Source organism: Zootoca vivipara, chromosome 9, assembly GCF_965207765.1.
Source record: "Zootoca vivipara chromosome 9, rZooViv2.hap1.1, whole genome shotgun sequence".
Taxonomy (NCBI): Eukaryota; Metazoa; Chordata; class Lepidosauria; order Squamata; family Lacertidae; genus Zootoca; species Zootoca vivipara.
The window spans coordinates 1,220,425-1,247,230 of record NC_142592.1 but is presented as its reverse complement, the minus strand read 5'-3'; the positions used below and the strand labels follow the sequence as shown (position 1 = coordinate 1,247,230).

Sequence of the window (26,806 nt, the reverse complement as noted above, 5' to 3'; positions counted from 1 at the left end):
ATGTTTACTGTGTATCTTCTCCCATCCCATTTCAAAACACTGAAGGATGGCAAACAGAGCAAGACATGAAAAGATGTTCTCGCTTGGTTACATTTTAAAGGGCAGACACATGCTGATGCTATAGGATGAAACAGTTGTTTCATTTGCAGATTAAGGGAGACCAATTGAAAATGCTGCCATGAAGATTTTTGACTGCTGGGTTTTGTGCTGATTCTGAGCTCTCTTTGCTTGTCATGGCAGTTTTGTATAGCTGGCAGTCTATGCAAAAGCTCACTAAAAGCTTTTGCATAGACTGTTCTGGGTGGCATTTCTTTGCTATCTGACAGCAGCTCCTGGGTAGATAATTGCCAAATATTTCAAGTGCTCAGGATACAGGGGATGGGCCAATTATCATCCACTTTCACTTTCGTGAATAAACTGTAAGGCAGTTTATATAAGGCCATCTAGACCAAAATAATAATAAAAATATTGTCAAAATATTTACTTAGTTTTACCCTGCTAGGCATCCTATCCCCCTCTACTGCTTTTGTGGTACCCCCCCCCACTGCCCAATCTCCCCCCCCCCCGGCTGCTTCTTTCCTGGATTAGTCACCTGGGTGTCTGCACCCCAAACAGATATCGCCAAATGAGATGATGCCACACCTACACTGCCAGCCACATTTCACTCCATAGTCATGAAAGAAGGAACATTTGACTACACAGTGATGTCACTTGGGAGGACAATGTACAGGAAAAAGGAAGCATTTTCACAAATAATGCTGGGAGGCGAACAGTGAAGAAGTGTTTTGGCACTGACAAGTCATCACTATCACCACCACCATCATAATCTCCAATACTGACCACATCAATAGTCAAGTCAGAACACTCAAGAAATGAAAAGAAAATGCTATTTATTTAGGTTGAGATATTATTTAAAAGAGGGGAAAAAACCTTACATTTTTGCTAGCCCAATGACAATTATCAGAGGAGGAATGACTGCTGGGAGGCGCTCAGAGAGAAGAAATGTCACGGTGCATCCACAGCACCACGAGCGGATGCCTTCATCTGCTCCAGGTGCAACAAAACATGTCAGTCTCTACGGCCACAGAAGACACTGCAACCTTCCAATGGTTTGACTTCACCCCCAAAGGCAGACTCATCCATTGTCTCCTGAGACAGACAGATGCCAAGCACAGCCAGCAGTGAATGAGAAAATACATGGTCTGATATGGCTCCCTGGGTGACCTTGAGCTAATTATTTCACATGGTTCTCGTGAGGGAAGGGAAAGGGTTAACCTGAAGTGCATGGCCTGATGGGAGATGGTGTACAGAGTCCCCTCTACTACTATGCAGCAAGCATGCCAGAGAAAACATTAAAGAAACCCCCAGAGAGCACTTTCACTTTCATCCCACTTTTATCCTGAACACATCAGTCCCATGCACAGGTCCAGGCTTTGTCTGTTTCCAATGTATAACACAATATGTGCATCTGGCAGTGCTCGGCAACCTGTGGACTTGCCTTGTAGCTTGCCTGAGAGTGGCCATGGCAGCAAAAGCCCCTTGTTTAATGAGTGTCCTTACCTACAATACCACTAAGTTACAAGGCATGTAAAGTACCACTTCCTAGGTTCAGTGGCAGAGGAAGCTGCTTGGGCACCTGGGGCGGCGCGCCCAGGGGCGGGGCGAGCTGCCTATGGGGCGGGGCGAGGGTGGGCTGCACCGTGGGGCCTCCGGAGTCTGCCTGCCTCCTCCCACCAGGCCCGCCTTAAGCGGGTCGGGCGCCCGGGTGCGCAGATCGCTCCGGCACCCCCACCCCGCCCTGTTTCTTCCCGCGGCTGGTGGGCGGGCGCAGCGTGGTTTCGCCGTGCAGCGCCCCCCTGCCGACCAGGCGCCCTGAGCCACCCAGCCTACCCCTAGAGCCGGCCCTGCCTCCCACTCAACCACCCAACAGCTGGGAGGGCAGCAGGTGGACTGTTTGGGCAGCGTGGAACCTCCCAGGAGAGATGCGTGGCTCGGGTGCACTGTAGGCCCCGCGGTGAGTGCCGCCTGGCATTTTGTCACCCCCCTCAGTGGTGACACAGAGTGCAGCTTGCACCCACAGCACCCCCCTTCCTCCGCTCCTGCCTAGGTTGTCATTGAATGTAAGCCACATTTAGCTAGCCTGCATCTAGTCATCAAACAAAGTCACCCATAGCATCAAAAGAGCAAAATAAATCAGGTAACTGGCTGTCATGTTGTCAAGGAAATAAACAGCGTACTGTATCTGGATTAGGGACCTAGAATGTTATGGACAAAACCAGGACTTGGAAAACCTGCATCCCATGCTCAGAGAGGTGGACAGAAAGGATATGCAAGGTTCAAAGTGGCCCACTGGCTCAGGAAGAGGGTTAATAATCAGATAGAATAATCAGATAGAAACTAACAAGGAATGAAATTGCATTTATCTATCTATCTATCTATATAAATGTAAAGGGGGCATGTTTGTGTGTCTGGACTTTTCTCCGAAACCGCTGGACTGATTGCGTTCAAATTTGGAGACAACGCCACATGCCAATATGTGAGTGTTTGTATGCACTTTGTGTAGGCAGATGTCACACCAGGCCCAGGTAAAACCAAAAAAACTCCGTGTTCCAGAACTCAAAACTCAGACAAAAGTGCATGCTGGGAAATGGAAGCCAGAAGCTGTGTCTCCAAGACTGACGCAAGATCCTGACGTACCACCAACCAACATACTATAACCACCACAAAGGCCATTCCTCCACAAACCCCCGACGCCGGGATCCTACACCTAACCCCTGCGTCCAACCAACACAGACCATGCCACACCGACACCACCAACAAGGCGCCAAAAACCACCCTACACCCCACCATTGCCTCCCCCCCCAACACCGAATACCTGACATACAGGCCAGGATACGCTGACGCCGACATCGGGGAGAATTGCAGGGATCAGCCGGGGGGGGGGGGGAGCTGTGGGGAATCACAGGGATGAGCCGAGGGGTGGGGGAGCTACAGGGAGGGGACTGGGATACACCGACATCAACACCGGTGGAATCACAGGGATGAGCGGGGGGTGGGAAGGGAGGTGCGGGGAGTCACAGGGATGAGCCGGGGGATGGGGGAGGAGGGGGACCGATACATCATGGGTCGGGACAGGGTGGGGGCAATCACAGGGATGAACCGGGGGTGCGGGAGAGGGGACAAAATACCTAATGGGTCGGGACACAGTGGGGGACCTCACAGGGGTTTGCCTCAGTCTTCTCCAAAAAAGAAAACAATGCCCGACCGGAAGAATATGGAGCAGATGATTCAGCAGGGGAAACACAGCCCAGAATAAGTAAGGAGGTAGTACAAGAATACTTGGCTAGTTTAGATGTATTCAAGTCTCCAGGGCCAGATGAACTACATCCAGGAGTATTAAAAGAACTGGCAGAGGTGATTTCAGAACCACTGGCAATAATCTTTGAGAATTCCTGGAGAACAGGCAAAGTCCCAGCAGACTGGAGGAGGGCAAATGTTGCCCCTATTTTCAAAAAGGGGAAAAGAGAGGACCCAAACAATTACTGCCCAGTCAGCCTGACATCAATACCAGGAAAGATTCTAGAGCAGATCATTAAGCAAACAGTCTGTGAGCACCTAGAAAGAAACGACCACATCAAAGCCCACAGGATCAATGGGGATGCTGTCTCTAATGCAGAACAGAGGTTGCAGACCCAAGACTGAGTGCCATTCCCAGGTTAAAGATGAGATTAGCAGATGGTGTCCAGGGCCTGTAGCAGACTTGAGAACTGCAAGGTAAGGTTTTTGAGCAGGAACTCAAAACCATCTCACACTTTTACTAGCTAAAGGAGGAATTAATTTCAGCCACTACAGAACCACAAGTATATGTCCTCAGATTCCATAATGGAAGAAAGGTAATATATAAGTGTAAGACAAGAAATAAACCAAAATTTCTCCTGCAACCTGAAACCTGAGGGATATAAGCACACCTCTTTTGCTGCTCTGCTGCTTCTACTTTTACAGCCATGTGCTGTCATCTCTTTGAGAAATCTAAGATAGCCTTGGATACTATTTAAGTCACTAGCTATGGTCCAGCAGAAACAGAAAGAACAGAATAGGAAAAAATGGAGCCGGGAGTTGCCCATTTCCTCAGTTTCCCAATCAGATAATGAACGAAAAAAGTAGAACTGCAATGTTTACTCAATTAATAGTTTAGATTAATGAATTTAAAACTTTTTAACCAACTAAAAAGATGCCACCAATTTATCAAGCAGATTTTTAAAAATTATTTTTCACACAGGTACTTATAAAAACTGTAATTGGCAAATGAGATTTTGAAAGAGGCATTCCCCTCTTCTCTTCTACCAGACGGTGTGCCTCTTATAATCTGATGCCTCCTATGGTTCACTTATGTACCATCTGAAAACAAATGAAAGCATCCCTCTTGATTTAGGATTATTGTTTTTAATCACATGCAAGTTAGAACATGTTTAACCAATCTCTCAGTCGATTAAAACTCTTCTGATTTCTTTATTCAGGTGACAGTCCAGGGCGGGGAGAGGGGAGACGTCCTCAGAGGTAAAAACCAGGCTGCTCTTTTTGAACCATCCCTAGCAAACAGCTGCAGTAACTCTTGACTTTAGCCAACTGAAGTAAGTTTTTCATCATGATTGAATCAGCTTCTGGGAATATCACAAAATGTTTATGAACACTCCAGCTGCCCAGAAATGTAAAAGTGTGGCTGCAGGTGAGCAGGCTGCATGACTGATTGCTTCTCCATTTAAAAACCACCCCTGCACATAGAGAAAATAGCATGTGGGAGAAAGTTAGGTTGGCATGCCAGCTTTCTATGTGCAAGGATATGTTTCTCCCCCATTAAATTAGCCTTCAAATGGGAACTCCTACCCCTCATGAAACCCAAAGTGATGCAGTCCAGGAAAAGCTCCACTGCTTAATTTTGCTGACTGTACAAGCTGCTGTTAACTCACATGCAGTTGGTAAGGCTTAATTGTGATGTGTGGTCAAAGTAACTTGTGATGAATAGCTAATTTCCCACTATTGTGGTTTGTGGAAATTTGCACAGAGTAATAGTCCAATACTTTCAGGAATTGTGGAGTGGGATACTCGCACAATGGATATTTGCAGAGTTCATATGTTATGAATGTTTGAAAAACTACACTGACTTGTGATCACAAACACAGCAACCCTACAGAGTTTTGCAGAAACACTTTACATTGCAGTCTATTACCCTACAGAGAAACAGCAAAGTTTCTCTAGAGAGAAACATGGTTTTCTTTACCATTAAAACTATTTTAAAATTACCCCCCAGAGTTTACATTCAGCAATATTGCACATTACCAAACCCTGGAGATTTGGAAGCATGGGACATTGTCCTCCCAACTGTAGCTTGTGAACAAATTAATAGTGATGCCACAAATCTAAAACACAGTGGAGCCGCAAGAACTGTTCCTTGTTTGATACTTGCCACTCCCTTCCATCACTGACTTCAGCAAGCTACTGGAGGTCCCAATTTGCACTTTATTTGGCAAGCATTTTTGCAGCTGTAAGCTACACTCAGTGTGAAATGGAGACGCATACTTGTAAACATGCAAGGACATGTGCTGGACACATGCAGGGAAGTCCTGATTAGCAACAGCTGCTGATGCATGCCCACTCCATTGCCACCCCTTAAGGAGATGGCACTGCTTTTTATGCCTGAATGGCAAAAACTGGTCTACAGGTAGCATGCCTCTCTTCTTTTTGAATGGGCCTTGCAAACTGAGAGCCTTTCAACTTGAGATGCAGCAAAGTGAACTTGGGACACTTGGCATGCAGAGCTAAGCCCCCTTTGAGCTAAGCCCCATCACCAACTGAGCCCTCCCTGCTCCTGTTTCTGAAAGTTTGAGTCAGGAACCATAAGGATACTTTTCCATAATAGTAGAAACTAAATCCTGACAAATTGCTGCTGAGCCTTCTTGATAACACCAGTTTGCAACAATGCAATTCTGCACATCACACAAAGAGTTAAACTATTTTGGAACCATGGCCTGAATAACATTAGCTAAGGCAGATGAATGGTGTCACCCTTCAATATAAGAACGCATGATCTGCAACCTATTTTCTAGAGCGAGTAACTTGTGCCAGAAAAGGTTAGAATAAGTACTGTATCTACAAACTGCTCTTCTGCAGCCAGAACAGAAACAATATTGCCATGATCAGCAGTATGGGTTCAACTAGTGTGAAGTCAGCTATTCATAGAGCAGCCTGACTGTTGGGCCCTCTGCCATCCTGACAGGACTGGATAGGAAAAATAACCACCCATGTCGTTTTACTCCCCTGGTAACCTCTTTGGTGCTTGGTTAGGGGTTGGGATACAAATCAGACATGACACATTTCATGAGAAATATTGTGGGTGGGAAGCTACTCCTGTGTGAATCCAAATTAAACCTGGTGCAATGTAATCTTGGTTACACCCCTTACGATGCTGCCAAAGGTGGAGCTCAGACAGGTTCAGTGGATTCTTACCATCAGTGTTGGCACTTTCAAAGTGCACATACAGACTGCAAATATATGCACACACAACCTCATACAGTCAAGCTAGAAAACACCCCTTTCTCTAGTTTTCAAAAATAATTGTCTCCGTTATTTGTTCATTTCTACAGTTCATCCTTTATCTATTTTTGTTCCTTTAGGGTAGCCTCTGACTGTTTCAGAAAGAGTGCTGCTGGATTGTTTGCTTGTCTGCCTGTGTTTTATTAAACCACTGCCAGTACTATTAATAGAAACAATTGTTTCTTTTGGAAATTTTGCATAGATGCTGCAATCTACTTTTCTGCTTTCCCTACTCAGCATCAAACATGCTTAATAACACAAACAGGAAAGTGATCTCATATGGATACATTTGCAGCATGAGAGAGGGAGAGAGAAGCAAAGATCTCAAAAAATTTAATGGGAAACTGATTGAATTTCTGAATGTGAAACAACTTTTCTGCAAGAGAATAGGAGATCTGAATGTCTGAATGAAAAACAAAAAATATTCCAGAGGTTTCACCTTTTACAATCCTCAAGCTGTGCATTAACAGGCTGCATCCATTTAGAGTGCAAAGGAACAGCTCCATATTAGCAGATCCTAGTAAAAGGCTCCCAGACTTGTTTGAATTTAGATAATTCCTTGTACCTTTCTCCCCAGCACACCTCTTTCTCTCTCTCGCACGCCCACCCGCACCTTCCTCGCCTGCAGCCCCCCCCCACTTTTCTCCTCACAACCCCAGCACACCTCAAGCCAATTCACATTGCTTTCCCTCTCTCAGCTCCTGCTGCAACGTAATGGTTTTCCAAAACCTAGGCATTAAAAACGTATTTTTAAATGGGAAGACCTAGCGATTCCATGTCATAACGAGATCTTAGAAAAATGGCATCATAAAGCAGCTCCAGTTTGTGCTTCCTTTCAGCCCCCCCTTTTTAGGAAAAGGAAAACGCTGCATGTTCTCAATGGCTTCCCTCCCCCTTGATGGAAACAAAGACTCACGTTACCTTTCCCTCCACCTCAAACAGGAGCGGCGGCGGCGGCAGAGTAATTCAGATTTCAATCCCACTGTCCCCAGAAATAAAGCATCCCATTAAATCCAGTTTCCTCGGGCCTTTGGCCTAACAGACAGCGGCGGCGGCAGCATCCATTTGTGAGGACTTGCTCGCATTGAGGCGCAGCCCTTTCTTTCGCTCGCTGCTCTGCCCGCGTCTGCCAGGAGCGCTCCCCCCAGGCGACCACATCCCCTCGCCCTGCTGCTGCTGCTGCTGCTGCTGCTGCTGCTGCTAACGGTCTCTCGGAGAGAGAGAGCCTGGCTTGGCTCCAGAGCGCACCGCAGCCGCCGCCTCCATCCTGCGCAGCTGAGCTCCCGGCCAGGGGGCGAGACACAAACACACAGCAGGGCGGGAAGGAGGGCGAAGGCGGCGAGAGGCCCCGCGCTCGCCGAGCGGCTGAGATTCTGCGCGCGTCCCGCTGCGTCCAGAGGCGGGCCGAAGAAATCGCCGGCGGACGCGCCAGTCCCGGCCTTTCTTTCTTTCTCTCTCTCGCACGCCCACCCACACCTTCCTCGCCTGCAGACCCCCCGCACCTGCTCCTCCGAGGGCCCCGCGAGGGCGGCAAGCGCGGCGGACGGGTATCAAGGAGGCCGCGAGCAGCAGCCGGGGAGCTTCGCCGGCGCTCCCGGAGGCCTGCGCCCGCCAACGCCGGCGCTTACAAGCGGGGCCGGGGCGGAGGAGAACATGCGAGGCCAAGCGACCAAAGAGGCGCAGAGAGAGAGAGAGGCGCGCGCCTTCTCAACCGCTCAGGCACCGCCATACATGCCTTTCAGCAAAAATAGCACTGATTAAAAAATGCCGGGTTCTTGAATGGGAGCAGAAAAACAAAGAAAGGCCACCTTGGTTTGTTGCTCTTTCCCTCGGCTTTCCGGCGCAGGAGCCGTTGAGACTGAAGGAGCTGCTCCGAGTCAGGCGAAAGCCTTCTTCACGCGAAGGAAGAAGGGCAGCGACAGACACGCGACTTGGGCAAGACCTGGAAGAAAACGAGCCGGAAAGGATCCACGAGGAGGAATCCGTGGCTCGGGCGCCGGCTCTTCCGAGTCCCCGGCGCGACCCCGAGCAAGCCGACCTCGGCTCCTTCCCTCCCGCACAAACACTTCAGTCCTCACACGACTTTTTACCTAAGTAACTAAAAGGTGCTCGTAGGAAAACCTTCCAAATGCTCTTCTGTCAGTGAATTCGTGTTCTCTCCGACAAGCAACCCTAGAAACTGAAAAAATATCAAGGGTGGGGAACCCATGGCCACCTATTGCTGGACTACAATTCCCATCACTCCCTGCCCCAACCATTGGCCAACCATTCTTGGCACCCAGGCCAAATCTGGAACTCTTTGTGGCTATGAAGACTTGAGGATTGAAGAGGTGCTGAAGCAAACATACAAGCAAGTTTGCCGAGTGTGAAAAGCAACTCAGATTTCTGTCAACCAGAATAAAAAAAACAGCCTCGTTGATATGTGAGGGGTTGATACCACCTGTACCGTCACTGACTCTTTTTCAAGGTGATGCATCAAATTCTCATATCCAACTCAGCAGTCAGGTATGAGAATCTGAGGCTGTCTTAAAAAAATGCAAAGTCAAGTGAGATTTGCGGATAATAAACTTGACATGGTGGTGGTGAGTTGATAGATTGTGGTGATGGATTGTATTTGCAGAGATGGTAGCTGGTCTTGTAAATGATTTTATATGGCAAAGTTAAAACTTCCAAAGCATGGCCTGAGACAGAAGGACATCGACTGCAATTCTAGAGCCAGACCTCAGTCATAAAATTCATACAGCAGTAACCAAGGAGTGAGCACTTCAAACCATGTCCCCACATATTTGGGGCAATGGGATAAGGCTTCCAGATCATAGAATATGACTTGAATACATACTTGAGATTCAGCAATTGTCTAGAAATCAGTGTGTTACGATTGAATCTGCTGTTCAACCTTTTGAGCACATACTAAAATACTGTAATTACTGTATTGGCAAAACCAAAAGGACAATATTGGTGATGCGAATAAAACCCGTCCCTGGTAACACAGTGGTCCCCTTTTAGCATCTGGCTCTTGTCTGCCTTCGCCCCACCTTTGGGGTCAGTTTTCTGGTCACTTTGGAGGGAGATAAAACATTGGGTCATGTGCAGATGATTTCTATTCCAGGCTGCCCATCCACAGCTGCAAGTGCAGCTCATTCACCCACTCTGCCCCACTTGCTCATCCATGCTCCTGCACTGCCCCACTCACTAATCCCCGGCCACCATCACAAGTCCAGAGCCCTCGCCTGCTTCCACCCATCACCACAAGCTCAGCTTACTCAGCTGCTGCCTCTCTTGCTCACTCCCTTCACCCCATGCCACCTCCTTACTTGTTCCCTCACCCACCAACCCACTCACTCGCTTGCCTTGCCTTGCCTGCCCCAGCATGGAGCATGCACAATCCATTGCCAGCGGGACAACAGACTAATACAAATAGTACAGAGAGAAATATAATGATGGATTCAGGAAGATTCTAAAAGCACCAATCATAAATCTTAAATGCTGAAGCTTTGCTTCATGTGTAAAATATTTTCTCTTCTTTGTGTCATGTCTGTAATCTAGATTCATTCTAGAGCCTGCTGTCCAAAAGGGGTGGCTGCAGTTACTTGATAGGCATTTGAAAATCCTCTCCTTGATTAGGTCATCCATGCCCTTTTCTCTCTGTGCTGAATGAAGAAAGAAGCTGCGACTGTGACCTTGTCATATGCTCACCCCCAATGTCATTGCCCCCATTGCTTGCACAGCCTACTTCTGCTCTCAAATGGACCCATTGCAGGGTAATGCAGAATCAATCTGCAATGAACCTTTTTGTAAAAAAAAAAAAAAAAACCAACACAATTTTTATTGCTTTTTAAACAAATACAATAACCATTAAACACTTATCTAGCAGTACCTCTAATGGTGCATGTTTTATCCATTGTCTCTAGACCTACACTTAAGCATCCAGTATTCAAACATTCAATTCAAACATTCAAATGTAACCTCTCCACTGAGAATATTGAGAAATTGGTACTGCGTAAGAAGGTCTTGATTTTGGTCATTAACATAGTTAAAGAAAGGGGTCCACATTTCTCTATACGTAATGCCTTCAGTTGCCCTCCTGTGTCTAGTGCAGGCTTCCTCAACCTCGGCACTCCAGATGTTTTGAGACTACAATTCCCATCATCCCTGACCACTGGTCCTGCTAGCTAGGGATCATGGGAGTTGTAGGCCAAAAACATCTGGAGGGCCAAGGTTGAGGAAGCCTGGTCTAGTCAGACTGTCAGACATTGCTGTATCCCAGATATCATTTCCCCCTATGTTCAGGGGTATTTCAGCCTGGTTTTTCCATTGCTGAGCTATCGCTAATCGTGCTACCGCCAGTAAGAAGCCTACTAGTTCATTGTGGCACAGGGTGGAGCCTAAGTCTATGTCCAAAGATAGAAGGGCTAAGGCAGGATTTGGAGAAAGGGGTTGGCCTGTAATCATTGATATAATGGAAATTACTCTCCCAAAAGTTTTTAACATAGGGGCATTCCCACAAAACATGAATAAACGAACCAAGCTTTCCATAGCCCTTCCAATATAAAGGGGAAAGGGAGGGATTACTTTTTGCCAGCCTGACTGGCATCCAGTGCCACCTTGAGTGAGGCCTCTTGTTAGCGAGCAGAGATGGTTTTGAATGGGGAGTGGTCCAGATACCCATTGCCTTTCAATTGGGTGGAGCTAAATCTGATTCCTATACAATTTGAAGGCTTCTAGCACCCCTTCCCGCACTTCCTGATCTAATAGATTGCTGTATATTTGGGAAGCGGCACCTTTCAGGGCATATGCTGGCCTGCTGCAAAAGGATTCAAACAAGGGAAGTATCTATAGGCCCTCTGCCCTGTACTCCAAACAAAGTGCAAAAGAATGAGCCTGAGCTACTTGAAACCAGGTAGTAATGAGTGCCTTTTAATTTACCTTGCAGTTCCTCTTGGGAAATTACTTTCCCTCCAAGAAGCAGGTCACGGATTGTGTAAATGCCTACGTCCTCCCAATCCTTGAACAGTTGATATTTATTTGTGTATCTATAAGCTGGATGATCCAGGAATGGGACCACTGGTGAAGGGCTACTGTTTTGCTCCATGTTCTCCACATCATCAGTACCGGTACTGATTTAGTAAATGGATTGTCTATTTTCCTTACCTCCTTCAAGGGCAAAGGTAATAATGGGGGGCCTCTAATTGAAGGCGTCAAAGGGACCATGTCAAGTTGAACCCAAGGGTCCTGTGTTCTTCTGCTGAGCAATGGGATCAAGGATTTGATTTGAAAAGCAGCATAGTTGCCTGGAGTCCAGCGACTGAGGAGAGAGCACAAGGGCTTCTGCCTCTTGGATTTGTGTGACTGTCCAGGCGTGTGTGTGTGTGTGTTTGTTTCTCCCTGAGCACTCTCCCTGAGCACATGGTCTGAGGGGGCAGGGCTTCTGTGGAGTCAGGTGAGTCAGGTGACTAGCTGTAGGCGGAGCTAGTCAGTGCCTGGAATCCAGCGACTGAGGAGGGAGCACAAGGTGAGCTGAGCTTGGGGGACACTCTGTAGGTTTTGCAAATTTGTCTTTTGGGGGTGTGTGTGATAAAGTTTGTGTGCTTATCTGTTTCCTTATTTGTTTGTGTGCTTGTGCTTGTTTTCTAGGGCTTCTGCCTCTTGGATTTGTGTGACTGTCCGGGCTTGTGTGTGTGTTTGTTTCTGGCCAGTGACCTTGCAGGTGACCTTGGAAGTGTGCTCTCCCTGATCACATGGTCTGAGGGGGCAGGGCTACTGTGGAGTCAGGTGAGTCAGGTGACTAGCTGTGGGCGGAGCAGTTTAAGCCATCTTTTAGATTTAGGGGAGTTAGTCTCAAACATTTATTGGGGGAGCCCTGGGCTTCTTTTTTGTCCTGGAGTCTAGAGGAAAGCAAGTCCTGACAAGGCAGAAAATAAACCAGGAGAAACTGCAGCTTCTGGGCATTCCTACAGCACCACAAACTTGACTTGAAGAAGATGGAAAGATGGTGAGATCAAATAAGAAGTGATGGCATTGCAGAAGTAGAGGTGAGAGCATATGAGTCAATCCTGGCTGCTTGGCACCATAAGGGGACGGTGGGCAGTATTTTCTCTCTGACAAGTGGGGCTAAGAAATCCACTAAACCTGGGACTTGCAAAAGTGTCTGGGCATGCAATGATAAGAAAAGCTGGGCTACCCTTAATTCTGGACGATGGGTACATCCACAATTATTAGCCAAGTTGAACGGAATATTCAGCCTCATATGAAATGTGTTCATACCAGTATATGTTTTGATTGTCAAAACATGGGAGTAAATAATTAGTGAATGCATCATTCCAAGCTATGATCTGAAATGTCCCTTATGGGCTGTTTTCAGAGACGGGCTAAGTGAGCAATTGGACTGACCTACCGTGACAGTTCTAAGATTCTTATGTTTCATTCAGTCCTGACTTATGATGAATTGCGCTTTTGAGATTCTTAAAGAGAGAGCCCAAAGCAGCAACCCAGAAACCACAGACAGCTCACTCAAAAATGCAAAGCAGAATCAGTTATAAAAGGCACCTAATTCGTGTAATGAGATCCAGCCGAGATGACCTGTAAACAACAGAGGGGATAAAACTTATAAAATACTACCGGTAAGTGTCGTTGCACACTGTATTTCAAACTAGATGTAACTCCAAGTCAGCTGAATTGTTCTCAAGATGTTCCCAGTTAGCTCTCAGGAAACAGTGTTTAGAGGCAGCAAAGGCTTTCTTTTTTTACCCGCCGCCTCAACTAGTTCCCAGGGCAATCTCCTGTGTAGGAATGGTTGGGTCTTCGATGAAATACGCCTCCAGGGCTTCAGCTCAATTTTCACACAGAGTACACTTAAAATAATCTCTAAGAGCCAGCAGGAGAAGTCAACGCAATAACTCCTCCATTCATTAGAGTTAGAAAAGTGTGGTTTTGGCAGCATGCTGTACTATTCGATAGGCACATTAAACAGAGCTGGGATGTCTATAACTCATGCTCACTGACAGGCAGAATATTTAATGGGGGGAAATGCTGGGATGTTGTCCCATTGACATTGGAAAGTGGGGCCTAGTGCAACACATATAAATTTTATTCTTTCTAAGGTGCTCTCCTATTCTGCACAGTTGCCTTAGAAGGCTGAAAAGAGCAAACTATGCTATTATGTGATTCTTCTTCTTCTTCTTAGCCTGTCATTTTGAGTGTTTGAAATGAACTGTACAGGAAATCATTTTTGTGTGGAAGATGGTATATACATTTTGCCGAGAGAGAGAGAGAGCGATCCCAATATAGTCCTCACCCACTGCATATATATATATATATATATATATATATATATATATATATATATATAATAGAAGGACTGAGAATAGTGATAGTTTTAGAGCTGAGACCTATATATATATATATATATATATATATATATATATATATATATATATATATATATAAAGGTCTCAGCTCTAAAACTATCACTATTCTCAGTCCTTCTATAAGTTGAACAAATTCATGTTGGCTGTGATTGTATTTTCATTTTCATTTGCAAGTGTTTAATAGAATATTGTTCCAGTTTTACAAGGTAATCACCACAGGATTGCCTACAGTAAATCCCCACAGAGTGTAATCAGGACAGGCTTTCCCTGAAAACATTTTTCTGACCCCAAAAGACCACAGTCCTACGCATAATTGCATGCACACTAGTCTGGAATGTACTTAGGAAAAGACCGAGTGTATGCACTGAACCAAAGCCCATTGAGCCTAACACCCTAAAACAGCTATCCAAATTACAGGACATTTTGATTGCCAAACCTTGTTTCAGTACAGCTCCTGAGTAACTGTTTCCTTGTCTGAGAACATTTGAAATGGTAGTTATAGGAATTTTGTTTTTAAAAAGCAGCAGCGCTCCATATAGTTGATAATTGTATCATATTTCTAACACCTGTATCCAGGAATTGGGGATGGGGGTAAGGGAGGCAGACAATGTGATTACTTCCTATAGTTATGTCATCCCTCCCAGCCGTTTCATGGATACAGACATTGACACTGCAGTGTTGGGGGAGATGACAATGTTATTGGAGTTTGCCAATCGCAGAGACACCCAGACAGTATTCCAGAATCTTTGTTCCCAGTTCAGCTCATCTGAACATGGATATGTTTGCAAGATGAAGCAAACTTCCAACTATGCTTCTGAATTTGTCAGTATCCTCAAGCTCCTTTTCATCATATTGTTTCTGATACTCTACAGTCATTGGAATAGCAAGCATAGCTGCCAAGTTATCCCCTTTTTTAAGGGAAATTCCCTTATGCTGAATAGGCTTCCTCGTGAGAAAAGGGAAAACTTGGCAGCTATGATAGCAACTGGCTTAAAAGTTTCAACGCCATTGTACTCCAGCAGATCCTGAATTTTATTGCTTTGGCTGATCAGAAAGAGCCTGATTTCTCTCTTTTTATCTGTGTGCTCAGGTGTTTTTTCACGAACCCTAGATCCTTGATCTCAAAATGTGCTTTTAAACCTTTTTCAAAATTTTATTTCTGTTTATCTGAACCATATATCAGCAGATCATCAACATACAACATACAACCAAATGACTAATTCAATAATTACAAATATGCAAAAAAAAAAAATGATTAGCTTTACTTTGCTCAAATTTAAGACCACTCAACAATTTTTGATTCCAGAATCTAGCTGTTTGCTTAAAACCATAAATGGACCTTCTTAGTTAACTTTACACACCAAACCCGGGTCTTTCACAAAACCCTGTGGTTGAACCATGTAAGTTTCTTCTTCTAGATCACCATATAAGAATGCACTTTTGATGACAAAATGTGAAAACTTCATTTCCTTTTCTGCTGCTCAGTTCAACAATAGCCCAACACTCAATTCAACTTCATTCAAGTTGCTGCCTCTGACTGCAAACCACCTGTGAAGACAGTATGGACTAACAGGTGGTTAAAAATATTTTAAATAAATATATCTATGTAATAATGCTTTGCTTTTATCTAGTGCTTTTGTGTGTTCAAAGTACTAAGCATATACTGCCCCCCTTCGGAGTCTGCACTGAATGAGCTGCAGGAAGCATTAGGTTCGCACATCCACCCCTTTCCTCATCCTTTGTGTGCAGGGGAGGGAGAATTTTGATCTCAAATAAGCGGCATTTTCCTGTTAAACGTGGAATTCAGAAAACTGACTCTTATAACTCTACTTAGCTCCAACAAGCCATAATAAAGCCATGGTTTCAGAACTTACTTTGCTCACTACTAGCTATGCTTAGAGAAAAACCAAGTCTCCTAAATGCAATCTATGATGAATTCAAAACCAAAAGTGAAAATTTCCCATTTCCTTCCCTGACACATAATGAAGAAGCAGTAGTGAGGGTGCAAGCCCATGGTAATTTATTCTAATTCTAAACCATGATTTAGCATTATATCCAAACTAGGCTTCAAAAATTCATGAAACAGTTCTGTAAGCTATTGTTAATACCATTATCCTTGTAACGGATTGACATGGTTTTGAAATATTTATTCCTATCTGGCTGGAAAAGAGTTAATCCACCTCCAGCCTGACTGACATAACATTCTGGTGGGGGCGGGACTGTTCCCAGTTTAAAAGGAGGGAGCAGCGGTTTTGTCAGTGGAGGAGAGGGAGAGGGAATGGGTAGGTGTGAAGAAGAAAGTTGAGAACCCAGGACAGTGGGGATCTAGATGAGGTTCAGGAAGGCTCGTTGTTAAATGTTTATGTACTCAACAGTAGCAGCCAGGATCTTAATCGCAAGAAACTGGAAAAGTGAGAAAACACCTACAATAAATGAGTGGCAGGTCCAAATGATAGAGTATTTGGAGTTGGCTATGATGACAGGGAGAGTTAGAGGATATCCAATACAGAAAGTACGGAAATAATTGAATTTTTAAAAAGAGTATTTGAAAAATTATTGTAACACCAACAATCTCCTGGCAGAACTTGATTCTTGTAAAATAAAAAGTATAGATAACAACTCCTTTTTTTTGATAAGAACAAAAAAAAAGGTAATTTGAAACTGTGTTTAAAACAATAGTAGGAACAACAATACAATGAGTCTAATCGGAAGCCAAATTTATTTATTTCCCTCCATTTTTATTTTTTATTTTCTCTCTTTTTTCTTTTCTCTCTTTCTTTTTCTTTCTTCTTTATAATGTAAAACAGATAAGGTTTAAATTTTTTTGTGGAATGTCCTTCCAGTCATTGTGACGTTTTGTAATGCTATGTATTACTGTATTAAGGATGGGTGGAATGTAATGAATAGTGATTTGTTGTGTTAGTTATTGTTATTGTTTGAATGTTAAAGGCTTAAAAAAGAGAGACTTCTTGGCTCACAGCTCATACTCTAAATCACCACAATACCCCAGCTTCATTTGCATTAATTATTCATTTTTATTTGCCGAGTATACAGATTTATACCTGACTGTATTCTGCCTGATGTATTGTTCTGTATATTTGGTTTTTATAATTTTTATTTTGCGATGACCTCTAGACCAGGCAATAAACTCTGAATTAACTATCTAATATACATTTCCGAGCACAATTCAAAGTGTTGGTGCTGACCTTGAAAGCCCTAAATGGCCTTGGTCCAGTATACCTGAAGGAGCGTCTCCACCCCCATCGTTCTGCTCGGACACTGAGGTCCAGCTCCGAGGGCCTTCAGGCAGTTCCCTCCCTGCGAGAAGTGAGCTTACAGGGAACCAGGCAGAGGGCCTTCTTGGTAGTGGCACCCACCCTGTGGAACGCCCTTCCATCAGATGTCAAAGAAATAAGCAGCTATATAGTAAATCACAGTAAAACCCCAATCTCCAAGCAGTGAAAGATTTCAAGGGTTCCAGGTGTGTGGTTAAGGAGAAGAGGTTCGTGTTTCCTTTTGGGAATGAGGTGAGCGAAGACTGTGGTGTCTTTATGATAGATGGTTTATTTACACATATATGCAACCTGAGCCTACAATAGAGGGGTTCACAGCATTAACACCCTCAAATAGTATTGTTTCTTCCATAGCCACAGCCTGAGATTCCAGCAGAAATCAGCCATCATGCTCTGGTTCTCTGGCTTTTCAATCTTCAGCTTTTTGCCTTCAGCTTCTGGCTTATGCAATTCCTCCCCTAACCTCTCTATTCTAAACTCTGGCTTTATCTGTTTAAGGGGGCAGGGTGTGTGCACGTTCTTCTTCTCTCAGCAATGCCACGATCCTTTGTTCTCTTAATGGCCCACCAACCAGGCAGCTAGTCTGGCTATTTCCCGAAATTTGAAGGCTTGATTAGTTTATAACACTTGCTGGATCCAGGGATTATAGGAGTCTGGCAAACACATAACACATAACAATATAGTAATTCATCAGTTCCATAGAATCTGACATTTAATTAAATGGAGCCTATTGCTAGGAATTATAATGCCATAAAAGCCATTCTTAAATAAATGAACAATTCATCCAGAAGAATTTCAATGTTTAGACTGCAATCATAAGACTGAATTCCTATGAACACTTACTTGGGAATAAGTCCCAGTGATTTCCGTTGGACTTTTGAGTAAGCAAACATAGAAGCAGCTTGCATGGGTGCTTAGCAGGATAAGGTCTCCAGATTTTTTTCAATGAATCCGGTGACACTTTTCAACTTCAGTGGATTGTGTATGGGGACTGGTTTGTAAATCCGGGGACTGTCCCTGGGAAACGGGGACGTCTGGTAACCTTATAGTAGGATGGATGGATGAGGTATGGCACCTTGGGTGGTCTGTGCCTAAAAAAAGCTGCGCTTTAAATCGTTTCATAAATCAATCACTGTTCCTTTAAAATAAATGAAACTTGCTTCCAAGTTGAGTGGTGCAGCACACACTCTGAAGGCAAGCATGGTATCTTTGGTTTAAAAGATCAGGCAGCAGATGGCGGAAAGAGCCCCTGACAGTCCAGAGCAGAGCAGAGCAGACAATTAGTGAGATGGATGACTCTAGCTTGGTATGAGGGAGGTCCCAATGTTCATACCAGGACTGTAACTGAAGGAGAAGGCCTGAAGGCCTGAAATATTGAGGAAATGAACATATGGATCTCAGTTTTAAAAAGTCAACCAGTCATTCTCAGCCTGGAAATATAGAACAATTTACTTGTGGTGCGAGCCATACCTGTAGCTCTCCAATGGCTCCTTGCCTCAGCCAGCTTGGCAGAAAGGAAACAAAGCCAAGCTGGAACTGACACAGGTGCGCCAATGCACACTGGGGCAAAGAGCAGGCCCACCCTCTTCTGGATGCGGAAACTTTCAACCACTCTGGCAACAAACAAACAAATCAGACACCCACCCACCCGCCTCAAAATAAAAGTCATGGCACTAGACTGAAGAAAGCAGGCGTGCGGAAACCCTTTTCAGCCTGAAAGTTGCATCCCTTTCTGGAACAAAAATAGTGGGTTTGGCCAGAGGCAAAAGTGGGCAGAAAAATTAATGTAAATGTAAAAAAAGGTAAAGGGACCCCTGACCATTAGGTCCAGTTGTGACCGACTCTGGGGTTGCGGTGCTCGCTTTATTGGCCGAGGGAGCCGGCGTACAGCTTCCAGGTCATGTGGCCAGCATGACTAAGCAGCTTCTGGCAAACCAGAGCAGCACATGGAAACCCCGTTTACCTTCCCGCTGTAGCAGTACCTATTTATCTACTTGCACTTTGACATGCTTTAGAACTGCTAGGTTGGCAGGAGCTGGGACCGAGCAACGGGAGCTCACACCATTGCGGGGATTTGAACCGCCGACCTTCTGATCGACAAGCCCAAGAGGCTCAGTGGTTTAACCCACAGCACCACCCATGTCCCTATGTAAATGTTGTTGTTGTTTAGTTGTGTCCGACTCTTCGTGACCCCATGGACCAGAGCACGCCAGGCACTCCTGTCTTCCACTGCCTCCCACAGTTTGGTCAATACAAATGTACCTATGCCAATAAAGCTTTGATAATCTGACACACCTTTCTATCCTCCATGCAGACAACCAAGGCTGGATCCTGACCTTTCAAACATCATTAGAATGATATTAGCTATATTGTTCTAAAACATCACAGGGCATACTGTTAAATTAAATATGTTCCTTACCTTTAACAACACAGTTTCCCTATTGTCGGGTCTTGGTTGCTCTGCAGCACCCTCTAGTGTCACATTTTAGTAATACAGTAGCTGGCCCTGCACGCGTTGCTATGTGTTAGTCTGTCAAATGGAGGGTAATAGGCCCCCTTCAGATCCCCCTGAGCCTCAGAGTCCCCCTGTTTTACAGGATCTCGTGGCGGAGGCGGGGTTTGTGGATGTGGTGCATTGTTGTGGCTAATCCCTGTGACTGCCCCCACGTGTCCCAATCCATGATCTATTCTGTTTGTTTCCCCCCCCTCTCCGTGACCAGCGTATCTCATGATGTTTTGAAGGATGGTATTTATTTTTGTCTTGTGGTTATTTGGTGGGGGATTTTGGGGGGGTAGTGGTGCTAAATTTTAAAGTAAAAACCCCTTCCCGTGCCCCCAAGTGCGTTGCTGTGGGTTATCCCCCCCGGGCCTAGTGGGGGCCTGGCAGAGGCCTACATAAAACAAAGGCAGTGCTGCGACCTGCGATCCATGTACTTGTCCTCCCCCCCCCCGGGCCTAGTGGGGGCCTGGCAGCCTGGCAGAGGCCTACATAAAACAAAGGCCGTGCTGCGACCTGCGATCCGGGTGCTCACCCTCTCTTCCCCCCCGGGCCTAGTGGGGGCCTAGCAGCCTGGCAGGGGCCTAGGGGTCTGATAATGGCCGCCTTGGTGGTTTCAGTTGCTTGGTTGATGATGTCATTATTTGGTTTGTGGGTGTGGTGTAGATTTCACAGGAAGGGAGGGGGTGTACTGTGGGAGGAATTCCACTTGAGGGCGTTGTTTTACTTTGTGGAAAAGCAGGTTTCTACCTGCCCAGGTGTGAAATTTGAGGGATTTTTTTTCTAACAACGCTCGGGGAGTGGCCTGGATCGTTATGTCAAAATTTCAGGACGATCGGTCAAGCGGTTACGGAGAAAAGTGGAACACGCACTTTCATGATTTTTACATTTGTGTATATATATAGATTATTAATTTACAAGAAAATGTACTGCCTTCGTTGCATTATGAAAATCATTCCTCAACCCTTTGTTTATGTTAGAAATCATGAGTGTAGATCTACCCCATGAGGCATTATCAGAGTTCCAGGACACATTTCAGTCAGGCCAAAACACAAGGGGGGCAAAGTAGGTCCAACAAGAGACATGACATATCTTACCCAAATGTATGTATTATTAAAAATATTTTATCATAAAAGAGGCAAGGGTGTTGGTTTTTCTAAAAACTCATTCCATTTTTAAAAGCTGAGAATGGCATTGAAAAATCTGGAAAAGTATGCAATCTGAAGGCTTAGATTGGGAAGTGCAAATTAGACTAGTTTACTGAAAAATGCAAACCAGATAATTTTTCCCCATCTGTAGTTGGAAGCAGCATGTTAAACTGCTTGACCAAAGACTTGTATCTTCTTATGTTATTATATTAGACCATCAACAGCAATGCTGGGAGGATTTGCAGAGTCCTTTTAAGGATATATATGCATTCCTCTTTTTAATAAAAAAAATCAAGACTGAAAAGGACAGGTTCCCTTAAATAAGAGATAACTGATTCTCTGAAAATGTTATTTTAATAATTCCATGCAGCAACATTTTAGGCTAAATATAAGCAGGATATGCTGTTTTACATCACTAAAATATGTTTGATACGTATGGAAATCTATGCAAATTTAATAATCAATTCCTCAATGAAAACTCATACAATTAATCAGTTGAATATTGTTTAGTTGGGTGCAGTCTCTGCATTGCAATGTTCATTAGCAGAAACGTTTTTGCTGCACCGAATGTGTCATGTAGCAACACACAGTGGCAGCTCAATCCCACGTGAAGCATGTAGGGAGAAGATATGTTTAGAAAAAGGAACTGATGAATTATCTGGATTAAAGAGTCTAGACAAGGGAGGGCTTTTTAACCATGACGGAAGATGAAGATGAAACAAATCCTAACGGTAGATCAATATTCATTGAAGATCATTCGCTGTTCATTTATCTTCTTCATTTTATTAGGCTCCCAGTTTGCAGCAGGCCCAACACCTTCTCTTGCCTTTTGCAAAAACCTATTTCCTTAGCGCTTATGAGGGAAAGCAGATAAAATACTCTGATGATTGACAAAATAAAATAAAATATGGCTTGTCTGCACCCTTTCTGCTACCACAGCCGTCCTTTGACAAGATGGATGTTTTATTCCAAGCCAAGCAACTGCCAATACATTCCAAAGGCAGAGAAAAAGGATTAAAAGCTGTTGAGGCAAGACAAATGTATAGAAAAATTAAACAGAACAAGTGAGAACATTGACTCCGAACACACCATACACATCATATTTTTGGTGCTGTGTAAACCAAAAGACATGCAAGATTGCTGGAAATAAAGAGCACCATGTTCTGAAATAGTGGGTAAGCACAGATTTGCTTTCCAACAGAAGCAGTCAGGCAGAGAAAGGTGCAATGTTTGATTTTTTGTTTTTGCTTATGGAGAATTGGTGGAGAATGGAGGGGCCACTGCATGTGAATCTCAAATAATTATAGCATCATAAGGGTCTCTTTCTGTCACAGAAACACATTCTTATCACTGTGCATTTTACATGGGTTTGGGTATGAAGTGAAGGGTTATTGGAGCAGATTCCCAGAGTGACAGCTGTTAGTGGTCTACTGCCAAGGGAAAACATTCTACAATTGTTTTGACTCTCGTTCCTGAAACTATCACAATAAGAATGTCTTCCTTCCTTCCTTCCTTCCAAAAATGTGCAATTTGACATGCTTTAAAATGTTTAAAATGAGGGTGGGCATCTAGTTCAACCCCCTACAATGCTGGAATCTTCTGCCCAACGTGGAGCTCAAACTCATGACCCTGAGATGAAGTGTCTCATGTTCTACGGACTGAGCTCAGTCGGTTATGGCTCCTCCAAAGTTATGTGATCAGGTCTTTAAATCAAAGCAAAGCCAAACAACACTTGGCAGAGCCCATTTATATTTACTGCTAAAATTAATACTTGCATTGTTACGTTGTCAGTTGGTTAGAGCATGGTGCTGATAAACACCAAGGTAGCAGGTTCCATCTCCATATGGGACACCTGCCTATTCCTGCATTGCAGGGGGTTGGACTAGATGACCCCCAGGGTCCTTTCCAACTCTACAATTCTATGATCTCTATGATCCCTATGTACTTGAGCATATTGAAGACTTCTGTTAATTTACAGCATCATCAGTAATTATTAGCAATAAGTGCACGATTATGCTCTGAAACATAGCACTACCAGTTTGCTATTTCATAATGAAACACAGTGGAAATGAAATGTGTAGATGAAAAACGCACTCCCAGCTTACCAAGAAGCTAACAATAATCACGTGACCCTTTCCCTCCCGCCACCAGCGCCCTGGAAGGGATGTAAAGCCAGGCATCAATCAAATGCCATGTTTGTTAGCGAAATAGTGGATTTGGGGGCTATTTACCACCCTAGGCTTTCTTAGCATTTTCAGCTAAGCATGAAAATGCATGTGTATTTCTCAAACCATGTTTTTCTGAAGGTCATGGCTAGCTGACATTAGGGTTTGAAACAGCCTAGTAAAAAGTTAAAAGTGGCATTTAAACTTAATTATAGATTAATGCTACAGAGCAACCAAGTCCTGTTCAGATATTTGTACTGGCAACTATTCCCTGCTTAGAAACGTCTTCAATAATAATGATAATAATAATAATAATAATAATAATAATAATAATAATAATAATAAACTCTAGAAAATGTACGTATATAAAGATACCGTCTGTTGTTAGAGGACTCATACAGCTAGGCCACTAATTTTGTAGACCCTCTTCCTTCCTTCCTTCCTTCCTTCCTTCCTTCCTTCCTTCCTTCCTTCCTTCCTTCCTTCCTTCCTTTCTAACATCATACGTTAAATGGGGAATCTATTTCTCCTCTAATAACTTTTTGGAATTTCAACAAAACTTGGTGCTGGTAGATGGATGCATCAAGGCAGCTTTCAAGAGTTTTTCTTGAAAGGAAAAATAAAAGAGGCTATAGCAAAGCTGTTCTGTATTATGATCAATCATGGCTTAATCAGATTTGATGCTTAAACAGGACAAGCAGAATTGTTCAGCTGCAACAGATTGTTTTCTGTTTGTCTGAAGTCATCATGGATTTCTTCTCCCCCCACCCCCCACCCCCGGCAGCTTCCTGTAGCGTTACATGTAAGAAGATAATGAAAAACAGGAGAGAATGTGGGCAAAATTATTCTTGTCCGCTACATGGCAGAATATGCAATTCAGGAAATTATGAGACCAATTAAATGAAGCAGCCACTGTGTCAGATACTTTGTTCAAAAAAGAAGGGGGGGGGTGTTCAGTAAGACATATGATGCCAAATTCCTTATCATCTTTACAACGCTGTGAATTGCTGCATCTGAGAGAAGAGAGTGTAGCCTCTCAAGTGCAGCCTCTCAAGGCTGATTCACACCGTAAGGACAGAGGTGGAATTGTAACTCAAAAGGAGGCAGCCTCTGCCCCCTGGACAATTGACAGGCTACGCTATCAGTCTGCCACCATGCAGACACACCAAGAACTAAAGAAATGTGCAGAGCCAATAGCTAAAGCACATGATCTTCTTCACAGGCCACACATGCAAAATATTTTCAAGTGATGAAACATTTGTAAAACAGGTAATTTTTCCTAACCTCTCTCATAAGATAGACTAGGGAAATGTGCCCATTTTACAGATGGAATACAGTAGTGAGGCGGTGATGTCTATGAAGTCCAGTTGCTGGGAACTGTGGGTGGGAACGTCTCCTGCTTCCCAAATATATCTGGATCTGGGTAGCAGCTTTCAGTTTGAAACTGGAAGATCAACCTTTGCATGATTCAACTATTTATTTATTTTTAGTTCTGTGTGAGCACCTATCTTTTAAGAAGCTGTTATTGTTCCTATTGCCTGGTATCGGATTGCAATTAATAAGTATGGACACACAGAGGAGTTACGCTCTGGGCCATTTTAATATGAATATTTCTGTGGTGAAGATCTCAGCGGCTGCCCAAAAAAGAGCAGAGTACAACAAATTAAATGGAACTCTTTAAAGCTGCATCTGAAGACCTGCCTGATCGGAAAATTGTCCCCATTGCACCCCCCCAAACTAGATGCCCTTTTGTTTTCTAAGATTAAATTCCTTATCTGTTTTGAGGCACAGGGGGACACTCCCCTTAAAAAAAAAATTTTATTGTGGCCACTCTGAATAGATGGCCTTTATAGTGTTTATGTTTTCTCACAACCACAATAGATTAGAACCCTATTCAAAAAAGAAGAAGAACGAGGTATTTATTTACGCAGCTGTGTGCGAGCCATTTGTGCACAGGTGCAGACTGTAGCCCTGGGACATTGTGTGGTACAAAAAGAATGGGATTCACATCAATTGGTGGAACATCATGCTGGCAAGACTTGATTTCATGAACAGACCTCAGAATTAAGGTGTGTTCTTTACTTTCTGAGATCAGAGGCTGATTTAGGGGAGCACGGCCGGTTTGGTCCCACTGGGTGCAGAGTCTCGGGGCCACTGCCGGGGGTGCTGCAACTATGATGTAGAATGGAAGGTGAAAGGTGGAGGGGAGCACAGGCTCACAGGGCACCACTGAGATTTGAGACCCTAAGATCTGCTACTGGTGAGAAGGTCTAGGAGAGAGCACCTCTCTCCTTTTTGTAATGCCCATTCATTTAGAATATGCACACTGAGCATGGAAGGGCAGGCACCCTGACAGACAGACAGCCCCAGTTTCTAAAGCAATACCTGTTTCCCCAAAACAAACCCCATCCCTTTGGAGTCCCTCCTGAAGGATCTGTCTTCCACCCAGCTGCCAATCTGACCAGTGCCACCTCCTTCGCTCTCTTCCACTTCCTGCCACACATAGGCTCAAACTACCAGCAAAGGGTCTTCCCCAATCGTGCATAAAGCGAGGGCCCAATTTGTAGAGCAAAAGGGGCACGTGGTTGAGGCAACTTTTCTTTTCTGCATTTTTTCTATTAAGTTAGAAACATATACGGTAACATACTACAACGAAGCATACCCATCAACAGAAACAGAAATCAAAGCTCTGACCTCATTGGGCAGACACTTCTTGAGGGGAGAAGCCTCAAATTAAATAAATACCGGTAGATGAAATAATGTTTTCACATTGTACTTGCACAACTCTGGCCATTGGAGCCATAGGTTTCGGAAAACTGCTAGTGCAGGTCACTCGGGAGTAGCCAATTTATGTGGGTTATAAACATCCACAAGTCTGCTGAAAATCTCTCTGCTTTTTTGGGTCATAGACACTGTGTTAGCTTCCAAGTCAAAGCGACCACCCACACCTTGTACCCATTTTGGAGGCTTATTCCTTTAAGGTCCTTCCAGTACCTAGCTATTGGGATTCATGCTGCTATTAATAAAAAAAGCCAACCAGTTTTTTTTTTAATGTAGCAAATTGTGATTACTTCCCATGAAAACATTCAGCAAAGCTAATTTCTATGTCCCAATTATTACAGATATTTCTTCAAAGACATCATCTTAAAACCTGGAAACCTGTGCACAGTTCCACCACATGTGTGAAAAGGGTCCCTTGTCCCAACGCCAAACGCCCTGGCCAACCAACAGGTACGGTAAGTACGATTCATCAGTATGAGATATTTTGATTGGAAAACTTCTTCCGGACTTCAGTAGCCCATGAAGGAACACCAGCTGACCATTAGCAAGCAATTGAGTACAACCAACAGTCACTGGACAGCTTTTACATTGCATTAGCAAGTAAAGAGTAGGTAGTCATAAAGGTCAAGGATTCTGGACTACATCAAGTATGCTCTAAACCAGTGATGGCCAAACTTGGTCCGCCAGCTGTTTTGGGACTACAATTCCCATCATCCCTGACCACTGCACGGGACTGCACGGTTGTGGCAACTCTCCAAAGCCGGCGCCATGAGCAAAGGACACCTGTTTTTTAAGATAAAAATTTGGACTTAACTAACAGGCATGCTCTGAACCAGTGGAGATAAAATAACTTGCTAATTTAATCAGCCACTGAGAAGGATTTGACCTGAGGAAAGACTTTTGTTGGGACCAAAACACAACGGCTTGAAATATGTAAGTGGATGCTATCTTAATTACAAAATGG

The 26,806-nt window shown here is 44.2% G+C and overlaps 1 protein-coding gene across 6 annotated transcripts in view; it reads right to left on the bottom strand.

Moving 5' to 3' along the window:
* The window catches only part of FRMD4A (FERM domain containing 4A), a 346,110-nt gene that overhangs the window by 183,257 nt on the left and 136,047 nt on the right, over positions 1-26,806 (bottom strand). Inside the window, exon 1 of one of the 6 annotated variants that reach the window (XM_035127382.3) lies at positions 7,513-8,237. The exons of 4 other annotated variants lie outside the window; for them this stretch is intronic. The gene's annotated coding sequence lies outside the window, so the exon portion shown is untranslated. Of the gene's footprint in view, positions 1-7,512; positions 8,238-26,806 lie in introns of those variants that run through there. One more of the 6 variants, XM_088652297.1, reaches the window with a different exon arrangement.